Source organism: Podarcis melisellensis, assembly GCF_964234715.1.
Source record: "Podarcis melisellensis genome assembly, chromosome: 1".
Lineage (NCBI taxonomy): Eukaryota > Metazoa > Chordata > Lepidosauria > Squamata > Lacertidae > Podarcis > Podarcis melisellensis.
Window position 1 is genome coordinate 5,985,529 of NC_138528.1, and position 18,671 is coordinate 6,004,199.

The window sequence follows — 18,671 nt, forward strand, 5'->3', positions numbered from 1 at the left end:
AGTTCGTGACGGCAAGGATGGCCTTGGCTGTTCCAGTGGAGTAGGGGTGACATGTCTAGGTCTTATCTTACATCCTGACGCACAGACCTAGTCCGGGAACAACGCCAGAGTGTGTTCTTGGAGTTGGTGACCTCTTGCTCCAAGATAAGAGTAGGAAGGAAAACCCTTTTATGGTCAGAAGTACAGGAAGGAAAACCCTTTTATGGTTAAGAATACCGGCGCAGGAACATATTTGATGTCAACCTGCGTGTATAGGCTGACGTGGTTGGATTCCTGGGGAAGGGGGGAGAGGGTGCCTGGAGGATATATATACTGCATGAAATTTCTCATTTCTTTGGACTTGCTATGGACTGACCAAGCAAGTGCCTTCTGCTATCCGGAGAGCAGAATAAACTCTTTCTTTGAACCAATCTCGGTGTCATTTGACCTCCTTCCTCCTGTCCGGGAGCAATGCAGACCCAATCGGTGAACTCCAATAAGGCTACACTGTGACCTCATAGGAAAGCCCCTTACGCAGACCCTTGGTCCATCTAGTTCAGTATTGTCTGCTCTGACTGGCAGAAGCTCTCCAGGGTTTCAGATGGGGAGCGTTTCCAGCCCTAACTGCTGACATTTGAACCCAGGACCCGCTGCATGCAAAGCTGACAGCTCATTCCCTTAACTAGGAGCCTTGAGGGGCAGCCATGGGATTTCTCCCCTGAATCTCTTCTCTCTATGGGGTGGACAGGGTGTCCCTATGGCTCAGTAAGCGCTGCATCTCTGGCAGAGTCATGGGGTGTGTGTGTGTGTGTGTGTGTGTGGACAGTGTATGAACTTAACACGGCTTTGTTTATTTTTGGCTGCTGTTTTGTTAACGTTGTTTATTTTGTTTTATAGATTTCAGGTGTTCTATTGATTCGTTAATCGTATAAAACAACTCTTGCTTCAATTGTGACGTTTCACCTATTTTGTAGTTGTTGCTTTGTGAATGGTGTTCTCTAATTGTTTCACTGACGGCCTGTTAATTCTTCACTATGATTTATGCTGTATCTCTGATGTTCTGTTATTGTGCCACCAGGTTGTTATTATTTATTGTTTGTCGGCCGCTTTGGGAATCATTTGAATCGCAACATCGAAATATAAGCAATCAGTCAAATCAATTAATCTCTGGGGCAAGTCTAACGATAGTCTGACAATGCAGGAAATCAGGGGCGTAGAAGAAAAATGCACTGCGCGTGCTCAGAGGCCTTTTGAGTCTAGGACTTGGTTGCCAGACTCCTGTAGGGTGTTAAGGCAAAATACCCTTTACTGTACCTTGTCTAGAGGAGGGTTGGAAACTCACTGGCCTTTCAGGTGTTTTTGGACTTCAACACCCATCAGCTCCAGTCAGCATGTTCAGTAGTGAAGGATGATGGGAGTTGTAGTCCAGCATCGTCTGGCCTGAGGAATAACAACACATATCTCTGTTCTGGAAAAGCTGTAGCTGTAAAGAAGATTCTTTGTTTGTTTGCATTTATATCCCACGTTTTCCTCCAAGGAGCTCAAATTGGTACTTGTGGTTTTCCACCTCCCACACAACAACCCTGTGAGGCAGGTTTGGCCGAGAGGCAGTGACTGGCCCAAGGTCACCCAGTGAACTTTGTGGCCAACTGGAGATTTGAACCCTGGTCTCCCAGGCTATGGTGCTGGAGGAGGCTCTTGAGAGTCCCATGGACTGCAAGAAGAACAAACCTATCCAATCTGAAGGAAATCAGCCCCGAGTGTTCACTGGAAGGACAGATCCTGAAGCTGAGGCTCCAAGACTTTGGACACCTCAGGAGAAGAGAAGACTCCCTGGAAAAGACCCTGATGTTGGGAAAGATGGAGGGCACAAGGAGAAGGGGACGACAGAGGACGAGATGGTGGGACAGTGTTCTCGAAGCTACCAGCATGAGGCTGACCAAACTGCGGTCAGTGGAAGACAGGAGTGCCTGGCGTGCTCTGGTCCAGGGGATCACGAAGAGTCGGACACGACTAAACAACAACAACTCCCAGGCTGTAGCCCGACACTCTAACCACTGTGCCACCCTGTTACCCATTGGGAAGGTCTTGGATTCCCATCTCCAGCCTCTCCTGACAGGGCTAGGATAGACTCCTGCCTAAAACCTTTGAAAGTTGAAAGTACTGTCCGTGTACGGATGGTACTGAACTCTGCAGACAATGGCCTGGCTTTCTCCTATAATGGACCTTTCCTGTGGTCCTGTGTGCGAAAAAGATTCTTTCCTGGACACCCTATGATCCTCAGGTGTGCCGTTTACATTTTTCCTTCCAGTGTGTAACCTAGGCAGTGTGGGGTCGAACTGTTTCCTTCTGTACTGCCTTAACGGAGAACTTCTCCGGCGAAAGAAATTTCGTTTTTAAGAGCTGAGCTGCAAGCGAGTTGCCCTTGCTGGAATAGAACATTTCTGTGTTGGACAGTTTCAATTAGAAACTCTTTGTTTCTTTAAGCTGTAAGACAACCTTTTTGCCCTAAGCAGAAGTGATTCATGTTTATACACGGATGGGAAATGACCCATCACGGTTTTTAATGTTTTTGGCATAATTTCTCTATTTGGCATGGCCTGAGGTGGCCATGGACAAGACACTTTTAAAAGGCAGTGATTTAAGGAATGTCCGAGGTGAAAATTCAGATGGAACTGCACTGGGGAATGCAGTAATAATCCATAGGTTTGTGCGGACAGGGAAGCTGTGTATCTATAGGTCAGGAGACGGGGGAACGGCGGCTCCCCTGTTGCTTGGGGACTGGGGAACTGCAAAAAGACCAGTTCCCGCGTCCCCACTTTTCAGAAAGCGGGTGCTTAGAAAGAAGGGGGGAGAGAGGGAGATGCTGAAATCCACTTTCCAAATGAGCAATGCAGCTAGCAGTAAATTAAAAAAAGGACGATACACGATATTCCCTCCTAAGCCTTTTGCTCGTGATGAAAGTAAAGAGAATCTGGCATCAAACAACTGTGCTCTTAATGCAGCAAACTGGCAAAGACGATTATGTAAGACAATTGTTTGTAGGGCGCGTCTGACGGCCTTCGCTGATTTGTCTCCTGCCAGCTGTGAGCTTTTGAAGAGGATACTTGAGGCAAAGAGAGAGGATAATTCTTCCGAACGGATGTGCACAAAAGGAAGCACAATGCTTCTGTCGTGCGACGAGCGGCGTTCGGAAATGGGCAGACCCTCCCTCTCTCTGTGGCTCCCCCCCGCCCCGGTTACATGCCCACCACCAGGATTTTTGTTTGTCTGTTGCTAAACTTCTTAAAAAAGGTAAAGGGACCCCGTGGCCGACTCTGGGGTTGCGGCACTCATCTTGCTTTATTGGCCGAGGGAGCCGGCGTACAGCTTCCGGGTCATGTGGCCAGCAAGACTAAGCCGCTTCTGGTGAACCAGAGCAACGCATGGAAATGCCGTTTACCTTCCCGCTGGAGTGGTACCTGTTTATCTACTTGCACTCTGACGTGCTTTCGAACTGCTAGGTTGGCAGAAGCAGGGACCAAGCAACGGGATCTCACCCCGTTGTGGGGATTCGAACCGCCGACCTTCTGATCGGCAAGTCCTAGGTTCTGTGGTTTAACCCACAGCACCACCCACGTCCTAAAACTTAAAATCTAAACTTCTTTAGGTTCCTATAAATGTCTCTCAACAGCGTTAGAAATTAGCCAGGTGTGCTTTGCGACTGGCATGGGTCCAATGGTGACCATGTGGAGATCTCTGGATGCTAGCATGGCGACTGACATCTCCACCTGGCTGGCCCCTCCAGCTTTCTTAAGCAGGTCAGCAGATTAGCTGATTTATGGCACCTTTTCCTTCAAGGGGATGCAGGTGGCACTGTGGGTTAAACCACAGAGCCTAGGACTTGCCGATCAGAAGGTTGGCGGTTCGAATCCCGGCGACGGGGTGAGCTCCGGTTGCTCGGTCCCTGCTCCTGCCAACCTAGCAGTTTGAAAGCACGTCAAAGTGCAAGTAGATAAATAGGTACCGCTCCGGCGGGAAGGTAAACGGCGTTTCTGTGCGCTGCTCTGGTTCGCCAGAAGCGGCTTAGTCATGCTGGCCACAGGACCCGGAAGCTGCTCCCTTGGCCACTAAAGAGAGATGAGTGCTGCAACCCCAGAGTCGGCACGACTGGACCTAATGGTCAGGGGTCCCTTTACCTTAACTACCTTTACGGGAGTGTATGGTTCACCCATGCTTCTCAGTTAGTCGCTACAACGACCGTGTGAGGTAGGTTACGAGGCTGCGACTTGACTCCAAGGTCACCCAGCGAGCTTCGTGACTAAGTGTAGTTTTGAACACTCATCTCCCAAATCCTAGTTTGGTGCTCTGACCACTACACCACACTGTCTTCCTAGAGTACTTCTGCTATGGGACGGCTCTATAAATTAAGCAGGTAAATAAATATGGGCAAAGCCAAATGTCACTTAGAGAAGTATCTGAACTATTTGCCTTGAAGCTGGAATCTGTTTTATTCTGGATTCTTTTTTTCGATGTTTAATGTGTTGCAAACCATTTTGAGGTTTTTTCCTTTAAAACTTAAAGCAGTATAGAAATGAAATGGATAAGAATAAGAATAAATTATAATAATAAATTCCATTGCGAGAAAAGGGGCCCAGATATTGCATTGTGGGGACCAGAACCTAGGTTCAAGGTGCCATTAGGCAATTATAGCTTAAATATCTTGAGTTTCTGTCACTGCTCAGAGGCACCTCAGAGGCATCCGTTTCCTTCGTAGGCTTTGGTGAGAAGGTTTTTGGAGGCCCAGACACCCCCTTGAACCTCCACATTTCTGTAACGCTGTCAAGATTTACAGACCTGCCAGAGTGCTTTATCCAAAGATCCATCGTGGAGAAATAAGCGATGAATAATCTGAAACGTCTATTGGGAGCTGTCAACATCCTGTTTTCAGATACTGCAAGTCAGATTTCAGGTTACATATTGAAATGGCGGAGAAGAGGTCACAAGGAGCAAACAATAATCTCTGAGAACAAACACAAATAAAAAGCCTCTGCTTTGAGCCGGGAGATCTGGGAAGTCGACGTCCCAATTTGTCGCATTGAAAATGTCAGCTTCTCCATTCCTGTGTGACATGCTAATCTTTTTTCTCAGCCTGTCATTCCGGGAGGTAGGGGAATCTGTCAGTTCTAGAGCATCCACTTGAGTTCTAGAGCATCCACTCGGCCGGTCTTGATCCCCCGGAGACTCACCTCCCTGTTTCGCCCGAAGGAGAGCACTCCTCCTGCAAGTATTCAGGTCTCTCCTTCTCTCAGACCTCAGTCTCTGCAGCTCAGGAGATGTCGGTGGGTTACTAGACCCAGAGGCCGCCTCAGCCTCCCCTGACCCAACCGGTAGTGGAGCAGCTGTAAACGATGGCCCAGCAGAAGGTGACGAGGTCATCCCTGCATCTGGAGCCAGGGCAGGCTCAGGCCCCTGACTCGGCCCAGCTGGTGTTTGTTGCAGGGGGACCTGTGCAGACTGGGACTCTCCAGGATCAGGCCCCTGACTTGGTTCAGATGGCACCTGAGGCAAAGGATCCGGTGCAGACTGAGTCTCCTCTGGTTCCGAGTCCGAGTCCCAGGCCATCACAATCTGGTTGGCCACCACAAAAGCAGGAATCCACCTCAGATGGCCCCTTTGCCAGATCTAACAGGGCTTCGCTTACCTTCTCAGTGGGATGTTGTCTTTTTGGCATGGACGGAAAACGTTTATGTTTCTTCAGGTTGTGGACAGCATTTTAATGTGGTGATTTTATCCTGTTTTTCTCCTCTGCGACATCTACTCTCCGTCAGGGGAAAAAAACCCCCAAATGCATCTGAAAGGCTGTTTGGTTAGAAAAAGAAACTAGCAAATTATTTCATGAGGAAGTGAGGACTTTCTTATTCCAACAGACTGATTGCTTTTGATTTTGGGGCTGGTGCTGTGTTGTTTTTATTGTTAATTAGGTGTGTGTTGTGGGTTAAACCACAGAGCCTAGGACTTGCCGTTCAGAAGGTCAGCAGTTCAAATCCCCGTGATGGGGTGAGCTCCCGTTGCTCGGTCCCTGCTCCTGTCAACCTAGCAGTTCGAAAGCATGTCAAAGTGCAAGTAGATAAATAGGTACCACTCCGGTGGGAAGGTAAACGGCGTTTGCATGTGCTGCTCTGGTTCGCCAGAAGCAGCTTGGTCATGCTGGCCACATGACCCGGAAGCTGTACGCCGGCTCCCTTGGCCAATAAATCGAGATCAGCGCCACAACCCCAGAGTCGGCCATGACTGGACCTAATGGTTAGGGGTCCCTTTACCTTTACCTTTTAATAGAACTTACAGTTTTTAGTTCTATTGATGTTTCATTGTTTTTGATTGATTAAAAAACCAGTTTCTAACTGTTCTCATTTTATCTGTAAGCTGCCTGGAGTCCCTGTCAGGAAAAATGGCGGAATATAAATAAGTAGATGATGAAGAAATCTAGTTTCAAGGATCTGCAAACTGCACATTAACTGTGAGCAGGAGCACACAAGTCTTTCTGTTGCATTCAGTGGTGTAATGGGACTTTGCCCTCCTCTCGCCTCTCTGCCCCCCTAACCTGCTCCCGAGAGTCCATCAGTCCTCAAGCAGATTTCAGGGTGCACACTTGGGGGACGGGTGGGGACTGCGTAGAAGAGGAGATGGGAAGAGGTGCAGTTCTACTGTTCAGGCAAAAGGCTTTGGTGGAAGCTGTTACGGAAAAATCTAGGTGTGAGGCTGCTCAGTCACCCAGCTCGTCGGGCAGAGCCCGCAGGTCCCTGTGGAATAAAGGAAGGAGTCCAGCCACCAACCGGAGCAAATACCTGTAGGCCAAAGTTTATTGCGCAACAGGTTCAAAGAGGAATTTTGAACCCCGAGGATGAGGTGACAAGGACTTTTAAAGCTTTCCCACCATATCCCAGAATACAGTTTGTACAGCATCATTGCTACATCCTTGCTTCATCATTGCTGCATCACTGACATGGCACAAAACGGGAGGGGTAGACAGGGGTTACACTAGTTTAACCTTGGCAAACATGTCCAGACAACAACAACAACAACAACATATACCCCACCCATCTGGCTGAGTTTCCCCAGCCACTCTGGCCAGCTCCCAATCAAATGTTAAAAACAGCACAGCATTAAATATTAAAAACTTCCCTGAACAGGGCTGCTTTCAGATTTCTTTAAAAGATAGGATAGCTGCTTATTTCCTTCACATTTGAAGGGAGGGTGTTCTGCAGGGTGGGCGCCACTACCGAGAAGGCCCTCTGTCTGGTTCCCTGTAACCTCACTTCTCGCAGTGAGGGAACCGCCAGAAGGCCCTCGGCACTGGATCTCAGTGTGCGGGCTGAACCATGGGACATATGAATTAGCATATGCAAATCCTATGCTAATTGTGCCCTTGTCTTTCCCCACCTCCAATCTATGGGTGATTTGTAAGTGGCTACCTTGTGGAGTGTAGCCAGTCTTTAGCCCAGGGATCAGCAAGTTTTATCTTGCCTGGGCCGGATTGGTCCCGCGGAGATCCCTCCATGGGCTAGATCATTTGTTCTCCCACGATTTCTGGTGTCTGTGCAGATGCAATTTCCGGCGCCGCGGAAGCGAGTCCCTGCGCCGCGCTGTGACAGTTTAGCGCAGCGCGTGAGCAGGCAACTCGATTCGGGGGTGGCTCGTGGGCCGGTCAAACAAACTCCACTAGCCATTTCTGGCCCATGGGCCTTAGGTTGCTGACCCCTGCTTTAGCCAAAAGGCTGGGGGAACGATGGTTAAATAAATAACCACTACAATCTTCCAATACAGTCATACCTTGGGTTACAGATGCTTCAGGTTGCGAGTTTTCGGGCTACGGACGTGCCGAAACCCAGAAGTACCGGAACGGGTTACTTTTGGGTTTCGGCGCTCGTGCATGCGTAGAACTGCCAAATCGCGCTTTGTGCATGCGCAGAAGACCAAATCGCAACCTGCCCGTGCGCAGACGTGGTGCTGTGGGTTGTGGACACTGGCCTCTTGGGCCTCCCGCACGGATCATGTTCACAACCCGAGCGTCCACTGTATTTGTTAATTGCTGAACCTAGACATTTCGAATGGGGAGGAAAAATAGTTCTTTATGCAGTCGTCATTTCTCGCTGTGCATTATGCATACTGTTCCAGCTCCTTTGAGTCAGAGGAGGGAAGATTGAGAGGAGGCAAAAAAGAGAGAGGAAAAAATGGGTATGTAGGCTTTTAAGTCATTTGGGTAATTTAGAAAATGTTACACTTAATCTTTTGTAAAAAGTACAGGCCTCTGGTTCTCTTAGCGACACTCCTGCTGGTTCTCTCACCACCCCCTGTAAGGAAAAAAGGACAAGCCGCTGTTTCAGGAGGTTTCTAAAGCAAACACCTACATATTGTACTCAGGACTAAAAGTGTGTGGGACCCTCGAGGACCCTTTGCTTTCAATAACACTTGCGCAAGTTGGTTTTTTTTGAGGGGGGGGGGTAAGAGGGTGAAAATCCTTCTTCATTTCCAGTTCATGCACTGTAAGTTGCTGCTGAAATCATGCATTTTTTTTTTAACACCACAAACCGGTGTTCTAAGAAAAATACTGCTTCCTTTTCCTTATGGGGTATCTAAGAGCCAGTATAGAGTCCTTATGTAGGTTCCCTATCAGTAGTAGAAAATAACAAATGTGGTCGCACCGTAGGTTTGTGCAACAGCATTATAATATTGTCCGTTTCATTTCCAGTTCCTTTACTCATGATCCCTAGAAAGGAATTTACCTTTTTTGCACGGCTGCCACTCACAGGGCTGACCCTCGTTTGTCCTCTGCCATGGATGGCTCTGTTAGTCCTACTCGCTATATAGGTTTCCCCTCTTGTAAAATTTCCTTGCAGCTTTTAGCCCAAGGTGCCTTCCCTCGCAAGGAACAAACAAACATATCTGCAAGCTGTTAAGAGTTTGCTTCTGTTTAGCCCAACTTGCATTTCTTTGATCGTCTGCAGAAGCCGGAGGCTCAAATGGACCCCATCTTTTATTTATACAAATCCTTTGTTCTTAAAGATGTATGAATTACTTCAGTTTGCTAAGCTGCTGTTATTGCTTTGAGAAAAAGCCCGTTAATACGCTGTCTTTTCCACCTCCCCTTCCCACCCCCTCCCCTTTCTTCTAAGTTCTGCAATATGAATGCTGGAGGAAGCCTGCCCATAAATTTCCATTCGTCATGTCATATATATGTGCTTGCTATATGGAAGTGAATTTTGGAAGTTTAAAATTAGGGTGCCCTTAATCATAGAATCGTAGTGCTGGAAGGGACTCCAAGGGTCATCGAGTCCAACCCCCTGCAATGCAGGAATCTCAGCCAGAGCATCCATGACAGATGGCCATCCAAGCTCTGCTTAAAAACCTCCAAGGAAGGAGAGCCCACAATTTCCTGTGGGAGGCGGTTCCCCTGTCAAACAGCTCTTACTGTCAGAAAGTTCTTCCTGGTGTTTAGTCGGAATCTCCTTTCTTGCAACTTGAAGCCATGGGTTCGAGTCCTCCCCTCCAGAGCAGGAGAAAACAAGCTTGCTCCATCTTCCAAGTGACAGCCCTTGAGATATTTCGCTAGCAGAAGGGGAATCCGGCAACAACAACAACTTCAACAACTTCTTCTTCTTCTTCTTCTTCTTCTTCTTCTTCTTCTTCTTCTTCTTCTTCTTCTTCTTCTTCTTCTTCTTCTTCTTCTTTTCAATTCTATACCAGTTTTTCTCCTTTTCCATGATTCTCTTTCTGCAAGCAGGTAGAGTTATTGTTGTGTTCAGAGGCTTCTCATAGGCATCTGTGAGAAAAGAATGCTGCTGGACTACCTGCAGGCTGGCTCTTACGTTCAGAGGTAAATTACTTAGGTATCTGGTGAGACTTAGTGTGTTTCAGACGGTAGCCTTGGCGCGATCCGTTTGCAGGTCTGTCAGGAAGAGAGATGTAAAGATCAGGCACCGACTTGCTCAGAACAAACCAAAATCAGGAACTGTGCACTGAATTTGAGCGGAAAGATGTCAAAAGAGAGAGAGAAAGAGCAGGGCTCCAGTACCTTTGTGTAGAAAAGCGAATTTCAACAGGTGCCATTTGTGATGCAAGCAGCAGCTGCTGAAACCCCCTCTCTTGCACAGATGGGATCTGTAGTCCACCAGGTTGGAGGGCACCAGGTTGCAGAAGGCTGTCATGTTTCTTGGTTCGGACTCCCTTGCTTTGGCTGGCTGGAGAGATGTGCTCCATTACAGAGGAGACGCATGGACTTCTGCATTTGTACGCAGAGCAAAGCCAGATCGGGAGGAATACGCTATTCTAACCAGAAGCTGCTGTTTGGAGAGTCAGAGGAAAGGCCCTTCGTAGTGCTGAAGGAATGGGTTTCCCAAATCTAAAACCTGACTGTGCAGTCAGTCTGAAATGGGCTCCAAAATCCCCATTTTTTCCTTCTCCATTAGCTAAAATCCATTAACTTGAGCACTTGAGCCAATGTATAACAAGAACCCAGCTGTATCAACAAAGCCCTCTCCTTTATCAGTATGTGACGCTTAATGGATGGCTTTGTCAGTTCCGAAGTGGAGATGGTATGGCAGAGCTGGGGCTTATCTTATCTTGTGGGTTATAAATATCCTGATACACTGACACACAGACATTGCAAGGCACCCCCACGCTCTTAGAGTTGGTGACTTTCTTACCCCAAGATAAAGAATACAGGAACAGGAACATCCTTTTATGGTCAAGAGTACAGGAACAGGAACATCTGTTTATGGTCATAGATGTCAACTTAGGTGTATAAGCTGATGTGGCTGGATTCCTGGGGAGGGGGCAAGGGGACCAGAAAGGGTATATAAGCTGTGTGTAACCGCTCTTTAAGTGCTCTTGCTGTGAACTGACCACACAAATGCCTTTCTGCTGCTCCGGAGAGCAGAAATAAAGAACTCTTTCTCTGAATCAACCTTTGTGTCCTTTTGACTCCTTCTTCCTTCTCCGGGAGCAACGCTCACCCAACCAATCGGTAAAGTCTAATAAGGCTACAGTGCGACTTCAAACCTGGATGCAAAGCTTTTGGATCGACTCTCCTTGAGATCCTGAACCGAAGCGAGCAATGCATTTGGTTAGGAATGCAAGAATCAGACTGTAGGTGGATTTAATCCAGCAATGCTAACAGCAAACCCACAAATAGGGAAGGAAAGCTACAGTCCTCTCCTTTGCTGTTGTCCCACAAGCAACTAGTATCTGGAGATCTGCATCCTCCAGACAACTGGTTTCTTGAGGATTCATCCAGGTTTGCTTGCACTAAGTTAACAGGGAGGTTAGGCTCATGTCAGGGGAACACCATATGTTTAAAGCACCTTTGGCACTGTGGTCTAAACCACTGAGCCTCTTGGGCTTGCTGATCAGAAGGTTGGCGGTTCGAATCCCCGCGATGGAGTGAGCTCCTGTTGCTCTGTCCCAACTCCTGCCAACCTAGCAGTTTGAAAGCACGCCAGTGCAAGTAGATAAATAGGTACCACTGTGGCAGAAAGGTAAATGGCATTTCCGTGTGCTCTGGTTTCCGTCATGGTGTCCCGTTGCACCAGAAGTAGTTAAGTCCTGCTGGCCACATGACCTGGAAAGCTGTCTGTGGACAAACACCAGCTCTCTCGGCCTGAAAGTGGAGATGAGTGCCACAACCCCATAGTTGCCTTGGACTGGACATAACTGTCCAGGGGTCCTTTACCTTTACCTAAAGCACCTTTATGCCACTTTAACAGTCATTGTTGTTGTTGTTGTTTAGTCGTTTAGTCGTGTCCGACTCTTCGTAACCCCCTAGGCCAGAGCGCGCCAGGCACTCCTGTCTTCCACTGCCTCCCGCAGTTTGGTCAAACTCATGCTGGTAGCTTCGAGAACACTGTCCAACCATCTCATCCTCTGTTGTCCCCTTCTCCTTGTGCCCTTAATTTAACAGTCATGGTTCCCCGCAAAGAATGCTTGGAGCTGTTGTCTACCCACTCCCAGAAGTACGGTTGAAAGCAGCCTTAACAAACTACAATTCCCAGGATTCTCTGGGGGATAAGTCATGTGTGCTAAACATGTGTTCATCCTACCTCTTCCTGAGGATATTCAAGTCCAGCCCGTTGCAATGCAGGAAATTGCAGTTGTCCTATGCAGGGATCGAACCTGCAACCTTGGCGTTATCAGCACCACGCTCTAGCGAAGTGAGCTATCCAGATGTTTAACTGGTTATCAGTCCCAGCCAGTCCATCGTTTGAAAAATAAGACTTTAGAGCCGTCTCAATCTCAAATGGCAACTAGATATTTTGTTTTGCTGACTATAACCTTGGTTTAAAGAGCCATCTGGTGCCTAGCTTATATATCTGAGTTCCTAACACTGCTTGTTTAACCACCTCCCATCGAAAACTGGGGGGGGGGGCTGAAATCTGATTAACTGTAGCCCGATTTGGCTCCCTATATATGAACTCGCTTTCTAAAGAGATGGGACTTGTTGCAACCGCTTCATTCCTCTGATTATATTGAGACAAATGCTGGAGTCGGCTATGCGCACATTAGATGAGATTTATGTCGAACCGTCTTGGGGTGGCTGCTGATCGATGGAAATGGCTTTATTGTGATCTGAGGAGCTGCTTTTTCTAGAGCTTGAGCATATTTGTGCGGTTATAGGTCTTGACAGTCAAAGTGCTTGCGCTTTGCGCGACATTTTGTAACTGCTCCTTCACTTCGGCTGAGAATGGCCCCCTGAGAAAAGTTTGGTGTGCGTGAATAAAAACAGAGAGAGCAAAACATCTGGGTCACACCAACCCAGCACAAACAACAAAAGTGTCTTGCAGCTCCTTAAAGACTAAAAACTAGTTTATTGCGGCAGAACCTTTGTGTCAACCAGATCCCACTTCAGAGGAAGCGTGAAACTGTGACTTCCCTTGGCAGACATATTTGTACATTGGCTTGGGAGCAGATGGGAGGGGAAAGTAATCTAGCCAAGATGAAACGCCATAAGATTATAAGAAGAGATTGTTGGATCAGGCCCATGTGGCTTGAGGGACGAGTGGCACTGGGGTCTAAACCACTGAGCCTCTTGGGCTTGCTGATCGGAAGGTCGGCAATTCGAATCCCCATGATGGGGTGAGCTCCCGTTGCTCCGTCACAGCTCCTGCCAACCTAGCAGTTCGAAAGCACACCAGTGCTAGCAGATAAATAGTTACCCCTGTGGCGGGAATGTAAACGGCATTTCCGTGTGCTCTGGTTTCCGTCAGGGTGTCCCATTGCACCAGAAGCAGTTTAGTCATGCTGGCCACATGACCTGGAAAGCTGTCTGTGGACAAATGCTGGCTCCTTTGACCTAGAAGCGAGATGAGCTCCGCAACCCCATACAGTGGTACCTTGGGTTACAGATGCTTCAGGTTACAGACCCCGCTAACCCAGACATAGTACCTTGGGTTAAGATCTTTGCTTCAGGATGAGAACAGAAATTGCCCAGCGGTGGCGCGGCAGCAGCGGGAGGCCCCGTTAGCTAAAGTGGTACCTCAGGTTAAGAACAGTTTCAGGTTAAGAACGGACCTCTGGAACGAATTAAGTTCTTAACCAGAGGTACCACTGTAGTCACCTTTGACATAAGAAGAAGAAGAAGAGTTTGGATTTGATATCCCACTTTATCACTGCCCTAAGGAGCTTTTCCTGCCTGCCTCCCCCCTGCATTAGCCCCATAAGACGCACACAATTTCCCCATACTTTTTAGGAGGGGAAAAGTGCATCTTATGGAGCAAAAAATACAGTATTTATTGCATCGTTCTGCCACCTATTTCTCTAAGGAGTCCACGGTTCACCCTCTTACTCCGTTAATCCCTACAACGACCCTGCGAGGTAGACTGCGAGGCAGGGACTGACTCCAAGGTCACCTGGTGAGCTTCATGTCTGAGTGGGGATTTGAACCCTGATCTCCCGGGTTCCAGTCTGATACTCTAACCACTCCACCACACTGCTGGTGTGCAGCACTAGTGGGGAGAGTGCTGTTGCACTTGGGTTTTGCATCTGGGCTTCCGTTGTTGCAGACGGGCCGTTGCCTTGATCCTGTTTTGGAGTCTCGCCTTCAACAATCAATAATAAGTGCATTTTCTGTGTTTCCGTCCTGCATTTACGGAGTTCATCATCAGGGCTCGAGATTTGGCTGCTTGGAGACCTTGATTCTTTGAGATGCATGTGTTAAGGTCTTTTATTCTTCTGTTTTTAGAAGCAGGCATTTAACCTCTGAGTTGACCTTCGCTTCCGTTTTCTTGCTCTTGAGATAATGCTGCTGATTTCATTCGGATTTCGCTCCCCCCCCTTTGTGTTTAATGCTGTTCTGTGCTTTGATAACTCATTTGAGTTGGAGATCCGATTATAAATCCCCGGAGAAATAAATAACTCTACACTGACGGGGCTTATAAAAGCGCTACTAATAACTTAGATCCCCAAACTTTTGCTTGGGTTTACTGCTGTGCCTCTTGATTTCCCCCCAAGCCTCTGAGCATGTGCTGTATGCTATTCCTCTGCCCAGGACCCTCCAGTGAGCTCTGTTCCTTTTAGAGGAAGCGGGGCAGATTGCCTGCGGTCAGAGGGATCAGCTTCAGATAAGCCGGAAGCCTCAGGAAATCTCCTTTTGCAAACAAATCCCCATTCCGCTGCCTCTGCCTACATTGGAGTGTGCGGCTTAGGGTATCTTCAATCTCTCCGGAAACATATTTTGAGCCTTGAGATTCCTTGGGGACTTTGTCCCTCCCCACTATTCTGTTGCAGACTGCAAAGCAAAAGATGTTTCTGCGCGTTCAATGGAAAAAGCCACGGCACCCCGTCTGCAGCTTCTGAACATCACACACTTTCTCAATGACACTTTGATGCAAGGTGCTTCTGGGTTCCGGTTGCTGGAGGCTGCAGGACTTGTGTTCGAATCCTGCTTGCGGGATTTCAAGTTGGGCATCTGGTTGGCGGGATGCTGGACTAGAAGGGACACTGGCTTGACCCAACAGAGTCTCTTCTGCTGTTCTTGTGCCCTTATGCAAAGGTCAAGAGTTGCAGACTTCGTTTCAGGGCTCTGTATGTCTGCATTTTAAACTGCATTTTAACCTGTACTTTAAATTGGTTCCCCCCCACCCATTATGTTTTTACTGTAATTATACTGGTGTTGGCTCTGGCCAGGGAGGCTGGGGTATAAATAAAATTATTATTATTATTATTATTATTATTATTATTATTATTATTATTATTATCATGGATTTGGATTTGATATCCCGCTTTATCACTACCCAAAGGAGTCTCAAAGCGGCTAACATTCTCCTTTCCCTTCCTCCCCCACAACAAACACTCTGTGAGGTGAGTGGGGCTGAGAGACTTCAGAGAAGTGTGACTGGCCCAAGGTCACCCAGCAGCTGCATGTGGAGGAGCGGAGACGCGAACCCGGTTCCCCAGATTATGAGTCCACCGCTCTTAACCACTGCACCACACTGGCTCATCATCATTATCATTATCATCATTACTATTATTATAGCAGGGGTCAGCACACTTTTTCAGCAGGGGGCCAGTCCACTGTCCCTCAGACCTCGTGGGGGGCCGGACTATATTTTGAAAAGAAAAGAAAAATGAACGAATTCCTATGCCCCACAAATAACCCAGAGATGCATTTTAAATAAAAGCACACGTTCTTCTCATGTAAAAACACCAGGCAGGCCCCACAAATAACCCAGAGATGCATTTTAAATAAAAGCACACATTCCCGGACCGTCCGCGGGCTGGATTTAGAAGGCGATTGGGCCGGATCCGGCCCCCAGACTTTAGTTTGCCTACCCATGTTTTATAGGATGGCATCAGCTCTCCTGAGAGGTTTATAAAAGAGACGAAGTTCTTTGAGCCTTGGTGTGAAGCGCACTGGAGCGCCATGATCAAATATTCATGATGAACATTGGTGCTTATTTGAAACTATAAATCCCGCAACAGTTTCTTGCACATTCAACAGTTTGCTGATTAGCATTCTTCTGTCTGGGCTTTACGAAGACAATAATAGCGAATGCTTATGAGCTCTGCAGAGTCGTCGTTGATACACAAATATGTTGGCGCCACTTGAGAATGAAAAGGAAATTTTCAAGCGTTCCTAAAATGAGAATAAGTGAGAATTTGGTAGCCCTGGGTACTGCCAGTGCAAGATTATTGTGGCCTCCTCTTTATATGAATGGATTTTTTTTAAATTCTTATGGTCACAGACCAAAAACATGGAACGTACAATTAGAAACATGCAACTAGTTTAATACAACTGAAGATAAACATGTTTTTCTCAAAGAGCCAACAAGACAATTCTCCTGGAAAAGAATGTTTCAGCTGCCTTGGTAATATGGGAAGGAATGTCCCTTTAAGCGAAACTGTACAAAATCTACTTAAAGTCTTCCCAGGAGGGTTCTTAATGGAGGGAGAGAATTGTCCTCTCTGAACAACTTACAGTGCAGAATAACATCTTCAGCAGCTCTGTTACTCCAGCTCCACACAGGCAGAAACGTTTGTTAACCAGGACCTTGTTTAAATCTTGATACCTTTTTTAAAAAATTACATTTGTAATTAATATTTACATATGTATTAAGATAAAGGGACCCCTGACCATTAGGTCCAGTCGTGACCGACTCTGGGATTGCGGCGCTCATCTCGCTTTATTGGCCGAGGGAGCCGGCGTACAGCTTCTAGGTCATGTGGCCAGCATGACTAAGCCGCTTCTGGCGAACCAGAGCAGCGCACGGAAATGCCGTTTACCTTTCCGCTGGAGCGGTACCTGTTTATCTACTTGCTTTTATCTGCTTTCAAAATGCTAGGTTGGCAGGAGCAGGGACCGAGCAACGGGAGCTCACCCCGTCGTGGGGATTTGAACCGCCGACCTTCTGATCAGCAAGTCCTAGGCTCTGTGGTTTAACCCACGACGCCACCCGCGTCCCTAGTGAAATGTATATATTTGAAAATATTTTTTCCTTTTTTTAAAGGAAGTGATTCAGAGGAGGACATCATGTAGACAATTAACGGAGTTACAGCTGTCAGGTATGATGGCGTTCCTGGCAACAAGAAGCTCTGCTATCTACATTAAACCACCTGGATGAGGCCAAAATGCTTCAGGCATTTGAGTGAACTCAACTCGGCACCAAACACAGCCCAGTAATGACCACCTCTAGAACTATGGTCCTGTGGCTCACCCCCTCCCTTGGTTCCATAAACTAGTCCTCAGACCCCCTACCTTGCCCTATGAAAAAGCATTATTCAGAACCGTTGTTTGCATAACCCACTAAGGAAGATGATAGCACAATAAAATTCAAAGCAATAACCCTTAATTGCACCTTTACTGCACAAAACCCATTCATAAAATCCTAGAACAAGTTGGAAGGGACCCTGACGGTCATCTGGCCCAAAGCAGAAGTCTTTCCACTAACACGGGATTCAAACCTATTACCCTAAGCATCTTACACTCTACCAACTGAGCTATTAGTTTCATTAATTAACTCAACAAAATTGATGATCCAGCGAGAGAAGCTATTCGAAGCCTGATAGTCCTTTACGCCTCCGGCCACGGCCACTCTGCCGCCCCCTTGCCTCTTGGCATCATCCCAAAATATTCCCGCTGACCCCCCTGGGGAGGGTGGTACCAGCCATTTTGGGAATGGTATACCAACAAAGTTTGGGACCATTCGGACGCAGCGCCCACCAACAGCAAAGTCTTCAGCAAAGAGCTGAATTGATTTGCCGTAATCTGATCTGAAAAGCATTTCGGCAAAATAGCAGCATGGCGAGGACAAAGTGAAGTGGAAAAACAAACCCAGGCGGGGGGGGGGGGACAGGGGGACAAAGCCCTCTCCACCCAAAATAGCAGCGTTCTTCAAAGAGATGTCAGATTTTACATGATGTCTACAACTAGAAAGGCATCCCGCTGTTGTTTTGTGGCAGTGCAGAAATCATCGTGCGGGAGGGTGGGGTGGCGACGGGTGGCTTTGTTTGAGAGAAGAGGGAGAGACACCAAGAGTAACACTATAAAACAACTACCACCCCAAAACTTCCAAGGGGGGAGCAGCATCCGTTGTGATTGAAATTTGCCAGGCGCATTTTGCACCTGACTATAGGGTGGCGCCACAACCCCAGAGTCGGCCACGACTGGACCTAATGGTCAGGAGTCCTTTTACCTTTATGTATTTCACTGATTTCACAATCATTTTGACATTTTAAAACTTGACTTCCTTCCCCCTTTCTCTTTGGTTCCTTAAATTTATTTTTATTATCTTCTGCATATCCAAATTAACTTAACTTACTCATTTATTTGTCTTCTTTAAATATATAATATACTCTTAAGTAGCTGCAGGTTATTACAATAACCCTGCCAGTGTTTTTATCTGTAATCTTACAATTTATCTGTAAATATTCAAGAAACCATTTCCATTTCTTATTCTTCTGGAAATTTTTTTTGCCATTTCTGCATATTCCATAAGTTCCATACATTGCCGGGGCTTCTTCTACTTTCAATTTTTGGGCTAGTAACATTCTTGCCTCCTCTGAATCACTTGCTTCCCACATTTTCTGCTCGATAAGGTTTTTCTCCTCCTTTCTCCTTTTTGGCGTATCCCTTTCATGAGACAATCTGGATTCAGGGGAGGGGGAAAGTGTCGGAAGGCGGCGACTCAGAGGAGACCGTCATGGGACAACGCAGAATTAAT

At 47.2% G+C, this 18,671-nt stretch overlaps 2 protein-coding genes and 1 long non-coding RNA gene across 4 annotated transcripts in view; 2 read left to right on the forward strand and 1 right to left on the reverse strand.

The window, feature by feature from the left end:
* Positions 1–18,671, reverse strand: part of TBPL2 (TATA-box binding protein like 2) — a 276,663-nt gene that overhangs the window by 147,375 nt on the left and 110,617 nt on the right. The window lies entirely within an intron of this gene.
* The window catches only part of SLC35F4 (solute carrier family 35 member F4), a 130,497-nt gene that overhangs the window by 5,526 nt on the left and 106,300 nt on the right, over positions 1–18,671 (forward strand). The window lies entirely within an intron of this gene.
* Positions 191–10,924, forward strand: LOC309373380. The gene is made up of 2 exons (XR_014170009.1): positions 191–247; positions 10,758–10,924. It is a non-coding gene; the product is annotated as an uncharacterized lncRNA (long non-coding RNA).